The sequence below is a fragment of the Otolemur garnettii genome, unplaced genomic scaffold, assembly GCF_000181295.1.
Source record: "Otolemur garnettii isolate 467f Iridium unplaced genomic scaffold, OtoGar3 scaffold00363, whole genome shotgun sequence".
In the NCBI taxonomy this organism is placed as follows: Eukaryota; Metazoa; Chordata; class Mammalia; order Primates; family Galagidae; genus Otolemur; species Otolemur garnettii.
In genome coordinates this window covers 167,521-176,033 of record NW_003852758.1, presented here as the reverse complement: position 1 = coordinate 176,033, position 8,513 = coordinate 167,521, and the positions used below count along the sequence as shown (strand labels likewise).

The following is an 8,513-nucleotide window of genomic DNA, read 5'->3' as shown; positions in this document are numbered from 1 at the left end:
AAGAGTCTGAGGTTGCTATGAGCTATGAAGCCACAGAACTCTACCGAGGGTGACAAATTAAGATACTTTCTCAAAAAAAAAAAATTCTTATATTTGTGCAAAATATATGCTTTTGATGACAACCACCATGTCTCTTGGACATTAATTGCAACATGGCTCACCCTGTTTAGCCAAGGTCCTATCCTATCTCCCTCCATTTGCAGTTAATCAGGATTGCTGACCCCTAAATTTCCATTTCTTGGGCTGTTAATATGCATAATTGCATGTGCCTGGGATTTTGTGCACTGGACAGGGACACCTCACTTCTGACTGCCTGGCATGGGTCGGGAACCTGTGGGCTTTCTGATTTCAAGATTACTCTTTTTTTAAGCACCAAAGGAGGCAAGAAAAGCTTCATATTTCTCTGCACCCTTTTTAATAAAAGGATTTTTTTCTGTAAAACTTGGGTTTAGTTAAAAGGGTGTACTTAAGGACCATAGGTTCCCCACCCTAAGATCCTTACATTAGGACAGTTATTGGGCATAATTGCAGTTGTTCATACCCCTATCACTTTCAGAACGATCGTACCTCCTTTGCATTACTGCAAGGGATACTGTTGTCCTCCAAGTCCCTTGTAGTGGACTGTTAACGTACATAATTGAAATTTTCTTTTGTCTTCATTGGCAGACTGAGGTCTTTCCCCTTAACCTTTCATTTACCGTACAGCAGGGTGTGCTGATCAGCCAAGGCCCTTTTATTTTTACTGTTAATATGTGCAATTGTATTAGCTCCTGTTTTGTGCACTAGATAAGGATTGTACCTACTTTCTTAGCATTTTCAGTAGGTAGTATCCACTATTCTTTCACATGGATCGTTCACATGAACAAACAGGATTTTCGGGAGGCGCCTGTGGCTCAGTGAGTAGGGCGCCGGCCCCATATACCGAGGGTGGTGGGTTCAAACCCAGCCCCGGCCAAACTGCAACAAAAAATAGCCGGGCTTTGTGGTGGGCGCCTGTAGTCCCAGCTACTTGGGAGGCTGAGGCAGAAGAATCGCCTAAGCCCAGGAGTTGGAGGTTGCTGGAGCGACTTGGCTGCACCCTACCAAGGGCGAAAAAGTGAGACTCTGTCTCTACAAAAAAAACAAAAAAACAAAAAACAAAAAAAAAAACAGGATTTTCTAAGCATGTCCTAGACCAGAACCGTTCCTGAGCACTCTTTGCTTTAGAGCAGGGAGATGCTATTTACCTAGTGCCCCTTCTGGACTTAGATATGCATTAATGCAATTTTCCATTTCTTCTTTTGGACCAAGATTTTATCTCCTCATACTCCCTTTGGGTTAGGGGCATGATAACTATGAATGAGCCCTTCTCTGTTGAATACTAAGGTGCATAATTGTATTTGTTTGTGGACCTGTATAGTAGAAAAGGACCCTATGGTCCTACCACTACCTTTTTGATTACTGCTGAGGAATGCTAACTATTCATAACCTCAGTTTATGGACAATTAATATGCAACAATAGCAGTTATCAAGAGTACCGATCATTAAATAGAACTCTTGCATCCTCTTTGCATACATCGGGGATACCGATCAAGTAAAGCCTCTTGGACTGGTAATGTGAATATTTTTGCAATTATACATGCCCCTTTCTGTTAAATTGGAATACTATGCCCTCACACCCCCTTTGCATTACTGTAGAGGCTGCTTAATACCCCAAACTTCTGGGACTGTCAATGGAAACAATGGCAATTATCAGTAGTTTCTTTCTCTAAAACTTTCCTGGGACTATTAATAAATGCAATGGCGGTTATCAGTGATTTTTCTCTTCCCTGGCCTTGTTAAGCAACCCTCCAAACCCCCAGTTTTCCATGACTCGACAAAGTATGAATATCACAAGGTACCATGCACTTACCCACCCAACAGGGGCCCATAGTCCCACTACTTTTATATTACTCCCATGTATAAAATTTCAGATAGCCATAGCCTCACCATTCATACAAGGTCTCTCCTTTCCCGCCCCTTGTTTGCCCCGATCCCTTATTAATACTCACAATCACAGATGTCCACATGTCCAGCCATTAGATAAAGATCGTGCTTCCTCTCTCTAAACTTCTCTCCAGTCCTGCCCCTTCGGCCTCTTTGCTGCGTAAAGTCAAATGACCAAAGCAACTTTTTCTTGGGCTTAAAAAGTTAGCAACTCCAGACATCATTGGTTTACTCAAATTTTTGATTGCTGCAACATCTTTCCTTGGCCCCACCCACTACCATCCCCCAAAGGAAATATCTTTTGCATTGCTTCTAAGTAGTGCTGATTACCCTAAGGCGGTATCGCTATTGTTAAGGAACATAAGTACCGATTATCCCATCAGTCCAAATCTCCCTACCACTTCAGTGTCATTGTGCAAGTGCTGACTATCAAAAGCAGGCCTGGACTAGGTGGGTCAGCTTAACTATTTTTTCTTTCATTTGTTAATGATCTCAATTTAAATTTGTTACTGCTTTGCTATGGAAAATACTGAAGGCAAGTCCAGGCCAGGGAGGTGTATTGCTGCTCTTGGTGTGTTTCATATACAGTTTGAACTTATCTCTTTGGCAAGAAAGGTTATTAATTTTTCTGCATTCTTCTTGATATTGCCTGATTTAAAAACTATCTGCTCTTCATCTTTATATATTGCTATGGTATAGTGATAGTTAAATATAAATGGAAAAGCTGCTTTTCAATTTTTTTGATTTAAAAAAAATTTTTTTTTAAATAGCCATCTTAAAAAAAAAAAGGCATCCAGAATACTAAGGTGGAATTGAGAACCTGGTTGTTATTACTTTTTAATCCCCCAAATCCATTTATATTATGTACCTAATGACCAGTGTCTTTCATTTTACAGAGAGTGATGGGTCTGTGGATAGAACACTGTCATTCTTGCTATTTTAGTATTACCAGAGGAGTTCCAGAATGGAACTCTTCAGACTAGTATCTTTCTTTGGGCTGAGCTACCATTTTAGAACCAATTCTTGCTGGAGCTTTACCAGCCATCATTTACTTTAAAAAAAATGACTTGCACTTTCTTAGCCTTTTTGTTTGTTTCTGAGACCGAGTTTCACTTTATCACCCCTGGTAGAATGCTGTGATGTCAAAGCTTACAGCAACCTCAAACTCTTGGGCTCAAGTGATTCTCTTGCCTCAGCCTCCCAAGTAGCTGGGACTACAGGTGCCTGCCACAATGCCCAGCTATTTTTAGAGACCAGATCTTGCTCTTGCTCATGCTAAGCTCAACCAGTCCACCCACCTTGACTTCCCAGAGTGCTAGGATTACAGATGTCAGCCACCACGCCTGGCTTAACACTTCCTAATTCTTAAATTGCTTTATCTATAGCTTCAGCCTCTACTTAATTTCAAGGAGATTGCAGATAGTCTCTCATTTAATCCTTTTATAGTAGAGGCACTTTTAAGAAACATAGGTCACCTCATTTGATTAATCTAGTATATAAAATATACCCTTTAATTCTGCTATTAATTTGAAGTAGCTTGAAACACCACCCTGAAGTGAGGACTTATCTTAGTTTGAAATGATGGGATCAGTTAGCCGATTTTATAAGAAAAATAAGCCAAGATCTAATCAATTATATTTCAACAGCAAGATAGCTGCCTAGTAAAAATGAATTAATGTCCCAGCCTCTAGTGTACAGGGTGTTTTGTGGCAAAGGAGAATGTAATCTGGAATAGCTAAAGCAAATAACTAGTTAATGCAACAGCAGTTCTTTTTAATCACTTGAGAAAGACACCATTTCCCTGAGAAGAATGTCCGAAGATCAGCCCAGCTTAGAGTGCAGTTTGTACTACTAGTGCCTTGGACTACAAGAAGAGTCTCTGGCTGTTTACAATTCTGTAAGTACTACTTTGTAGTTATTAGGTAATCTTTCCTCCATCCTATTTTCCTTCTCTTAGATACCACCCATAGAAAAGTCACAGGAACTAAGTCTCTTTTCCTCTTCCCATTCCACCTGAAATTCATATATTAAATACATATGCAAGTTAACCAACAATTGTAGAATACTGAGTTACACAGCTCTATGCTAGGTTTTAGTGAAGTGAGGGCTAGGAATTCGACTGTCCTGTACAATTTCACCCGAGATGGTTGTATTATTGAACAGTCTATATACTTGAAACAACTTTAGGAAATTATAATCAACTGCTGTCTACAGCTGAACTATAGGTAACCATTTTAAAAGGGATCTCACAGAGATTTGAAATTGGTAGGATAAATTTACAGATAGAGGTGGGTTTACATTTTCTCTTTGAGACAAATAGATATGTTTAATATTGTTACCCAGTGGCATTTGGGTGATCCAGTTTTATTTTAATGTCATTTATTCTTTACTTCTTATGAAGGCATGAAAAGAGATTAAAGAGATAGGTTGTAGCCATTCTGTCTGCCTATATGCCAAGTTCACAAATTGGTGATTGCTAAATTTCATAAGCTTGAGATATTAAGGTTCAAAAATTGGGCGTATAAATTTGATACTTTGGCTTTTTGGACATTTTTTCTATATTTCTGTCCAAGAATAGATGATCATGGATAACTAGACCAGAGACATTTTTTTTTAAAAGTTTGGTATCTTTTTGGCAAAAGAGCAATGGAGAAGCATACTTTTTTTTTTTTTTTTGCAGTTTCTGGCTGGTGCTGGGGGTTTGAACCTGCCTCCTCCAGCATATGGAGCCCCAGCGCCCTACTCCTTTGAGCCACAGGTGCTGCTCTTTTTTATTTTTATTTTTTTTTTGAGACAAAGCCTCAAGCTATCACCCTGGTTAGAGTGCTGTGAGGGCACAGCTCATAGCAACCTCCAACTCCTGGGCTTAAGCGATTCTCTTGCCTCAGCCTTCCTAGTAGCTGGGACTACAGGTGCTCGCCACAATGCCCAGCTATTTTTTGGTTGCAGTTGTCATTGTTTGGCAGGCCTGGGCCGGATTTAAACCCATCAACTCTGGTGTATGTGGCTGGTGCCTTAGCCGCTTGAGCTACAGGTGCCACTGAGAAATATAAGTTTTAAAAGAAAACTTTGACCTTACTTGCCTACTTTATGCTGTAGTTTATATGCCCTCTTTCCCTTCACCTTTTTCAACAGGTACCTTGATAAGCTAAAAGGAGCCTAACCTCCTTGATATAAAACAAACACAAAGGTCTAGCTTAAAAAAATTCTTTAGGGTGGCGCCTGTGGCTCAAAGGAGTGGGGCACCAGTCCTATATACAGGAGGTGGTGGATTCAAACCCAGCCCCAGCCAAAAACTGCAAAAAAAAAAATTCTTTAACATAAAATTTGAAACTAATTTTGGTGCATATCCATGCATCCTAGCACTAGCAACAAGAACCACATAAATAAGCTGGGCTTTTCTTACAGTCCATTTTAATCCTTATCCATATTGCAGTCCCCTCCCCCCCCAGTGACATTGGCTGACTGGGGGCAATATACATAATGGTCCTGAGCCTTCTTGGAAATGTGGTCTGTGCCAGTTTCTCAAACTCATGTAATGTCTCAGGATGAAACACTTTTTATTATTTATTTATTTGGAGACAGAGTTTCACTTTATCGCCCTTGGTAGAATGCTATGGTGGCGTCACAGCTCACAGCAACCTCCATCCCCTGGGCTTAGGTGATTCTCTTGCCTTAGCCTCCCAAGTAGCTGGGACTACAGGCGCCTGCCACAATGCCTGGCTATTTTTTGTGCAGTTTGGCCGGGGCTGGGTTCAAACCTACCACCCCTGATATATGGGGCCAGCACCCTACTCACTGAGCCACAGGCACTGCCCATGAAACACCTTTTAAAGAAACAAAATTTTCTGAGACCTAAAGAGTATGTGTTTTGAGGAATACTGACTTCTATGAGAATATATCCACAAACTCTCAGAGTTTTTATCACCCCAATTTGAGAAAACACTGGTCTATGGTTATGAAATCTTGCTATTAATCAAATTGTGGTTTATCCTCAATGTTCAACTGTAACTATTATTGGAATTTGTTTGAAAGGAGTGAATTCAGAGATCGTTCTGTACTACCACTCAAGAGGAAGGATGGCTTGATTTCAGATGGATTGGCACCTCCTAGATGGCATCCAAAGGCTAATCTTGGAGCTGTATTTCAAGTCATTGCAGGAAATGATCTCTACCATTAAAAAAAAATCTCAGCAGTTGTAAAGAAGATACTGTGGAAATGTGGGTATCTTCAAAATTAAGCTAATTCTTTTGTTAATTCAGTTAATATTTATTATGCCAGACACTGCAAAACTTTGGTTATACATAATTTCTGTGAAGGAGAGTTTGCCTTTTTTTTTTTTTTAAGAGACAAAGTCTCACTTTTGTCCGTTGTGTCACAGCTCACAGCAACCTCCAGCTCCTGGGCTTAGGTGATTCTCTTGTCTCAGCCTTCCGAGTAGTTGGGACTACAGGCGCTGGCCACAATGCCTGGCTGTTTTTTGTTGCAGTTTGGCCAGGGCCGGGTTTGAACCCACCACCCTCGATATATGGGGCCTGCACCCTACTCACTGAGCCACAGGAGTTTGCTTTCTTATGGTGGATGCAGAAATGAACAGATCGTTATGGTGTCGTGCACAGTATATGGAGTACCATAGAAACATTAGGAAGTTCTGTGGGGCACAAAGGAAGAAGAGTGGTAGAGATACTCTCCTTGAGCAAAGTCTTGGCAAGGGGAAAATGCAAGGTGTGACCTTGGTTGGTCAGCTTAGGATGTGTAAGGTGAGGGCTTACAGGTTCTGCTCCAGTATGGGTTTCTGCAAGTGCAAATGTATGTTCCCTTAGGTGGAGAGAGCAAATGACTATTTTTTATGGATTGGCAGTGGGACTTAGATGCTGGCAAAGTTATGAAAAATTTCTGAACTGGGATTAAGGCTTTGATTTTAGTCTTGGCTCTAACTTTAATTCAAATCACTGTCAGCCTTTCAGGAATGCTGATGAATTAAGACAGGGACTTAAATTGATTACCATGATTTCTGAGTTTTTCCTTTATAGAACCTTAATATATAGGATTAAAGAAGTTTTTTGACCCTAGTTTTGTCTTATATCCCCTTACAATCTTCTCTTTCTGTGACTTTTCTAACCATTTCTCTAGCCATCTTCCTAAATTACGAAAGATTGTGAGACCCAAATGATTAAGTATTCATAATTTTTTTCCAAGTATTTGGGTCCTGGTTAGCAAATGTACACCTGGATGGGAGTCTGTGAATTAAAAGTTTGTCTGTGGAGACTGCTGAAATATTCTTATATGTGAAAGCATCCTGACAAAATTCTTCCTATTTAAACAGAAAACTAAAAATTCATTGTGAACTAGGTAGGTAATGTCAGCTTGGATGATGAAGAGTATCAGAGTATGAATATATATAGTTAAACAGAGTTAATGCTTTCCTCTGCCACAGATCTTATAAATTACATTGGAAGGAAATTTAATATTCCTACTATCATATTTTGGGTTACAGACAAGGAACTTTACACAATTGTCCTTCAAAATACAACTCAAGTTGGTTCTTCAGGTATTTGAGAGTCAGCTGGCCCACTTACTCACTGAGAATCCACTCACTTCTGAGAATCCATGCATAGATCCCAGAGTTAAAAGACCTCTAAACTGAGAGAAGACATGGATTTAGCATGTCATCAACGTTATTGATATGACTGCTTGGCCGACTACTACTTTAAGTTTAACAAATTAAACTTCAATGGCCATGTACAGTTCTCTATCAATGTATTGAGACGTTGAGTTGGCTGTATATATATATATATATATATATATATAAATAGTTTTTTTTTTTTTTTTTAAACAGAATCTCACTTTGCCACCCTTGGTAAAGTGCCATGGCCTCATAGCTCACGGCAAACTCAAACTCCTGAGTTTAAGTGATTTTCTTCCTTCAGCCTCCCAAGTAGCTGGGACTATAAGTATCCGTGCATGCCTGGCTATTCTTAGGGACAAGGTCTCACTCTGCCTTGGGCTGGTCTCCAGTCTGTGAGCTCAGGCAATACACCCACCTCGGCCTCTCAAATCCTGGGATTACAGGTGTGAGCCACCGTGCCCAGCTTAAGTTGCATATATTTTTGTGGTGATTTAGACTGTATTTCATAGGTCTTCCTTGACCCATCCAAATTAGAGCACTGGGATATGGAGCACTGAACTCCTTCTACATCTTGTACAAATGAGTTTGGTAAAGAACTCTTTACTGTTTTAATGCCTATATTGGAAATGAGATTTTGATTTTTTTTTCACATTAGGATAAGAAATTGAAACAAAATATAAATTTGACAAGAGTCAAACTTCTTAGATTATGGGTAGACTTATTATTTTCTTTAACCAATTAATAATTTACTCTTCTAGTTTCCCTGGAAATATTAGAGACTATACAGTAGACCTAAGTAATATTTTCTTATTGCATAATCTGTGTAAACAAATGCTTTATAAGAATTTAAGGGCTCGGCGCCTGTGGCTCAAGTGGCTAAGGCGCCAGCCACATACACCTAAGGTGGCAGGTTCGAATC

General features: G+C 39.8%; 1 long non-coding RNA gene across 2 annotated transcripts in view; it reads left to right on the top strand.

The window, feature by feature from the left end:
- The first annotated feature begins 3,608 nt into the window (after positions 1-3,608).
- Positions 3,609-8,513, top strand: part of LOC105888393 — a 12,753-nt gene continuing 7,848 nt past the window's right edge. Inside the window, exon 1 of one of the 2 annotated variants that reach the window (XR_001161861.1) lies at positions 3,609-3,862. This is a non-coding gene — a long non-coding RNA (uncharacterized LOC105888393). Of the gene's footprint in view, positions 3,863-7,169; positions 7,318-8,513 lie in introns of those variants that run through there. The other variant, XR_001161860.1, reaches the window with a different exon arrangement.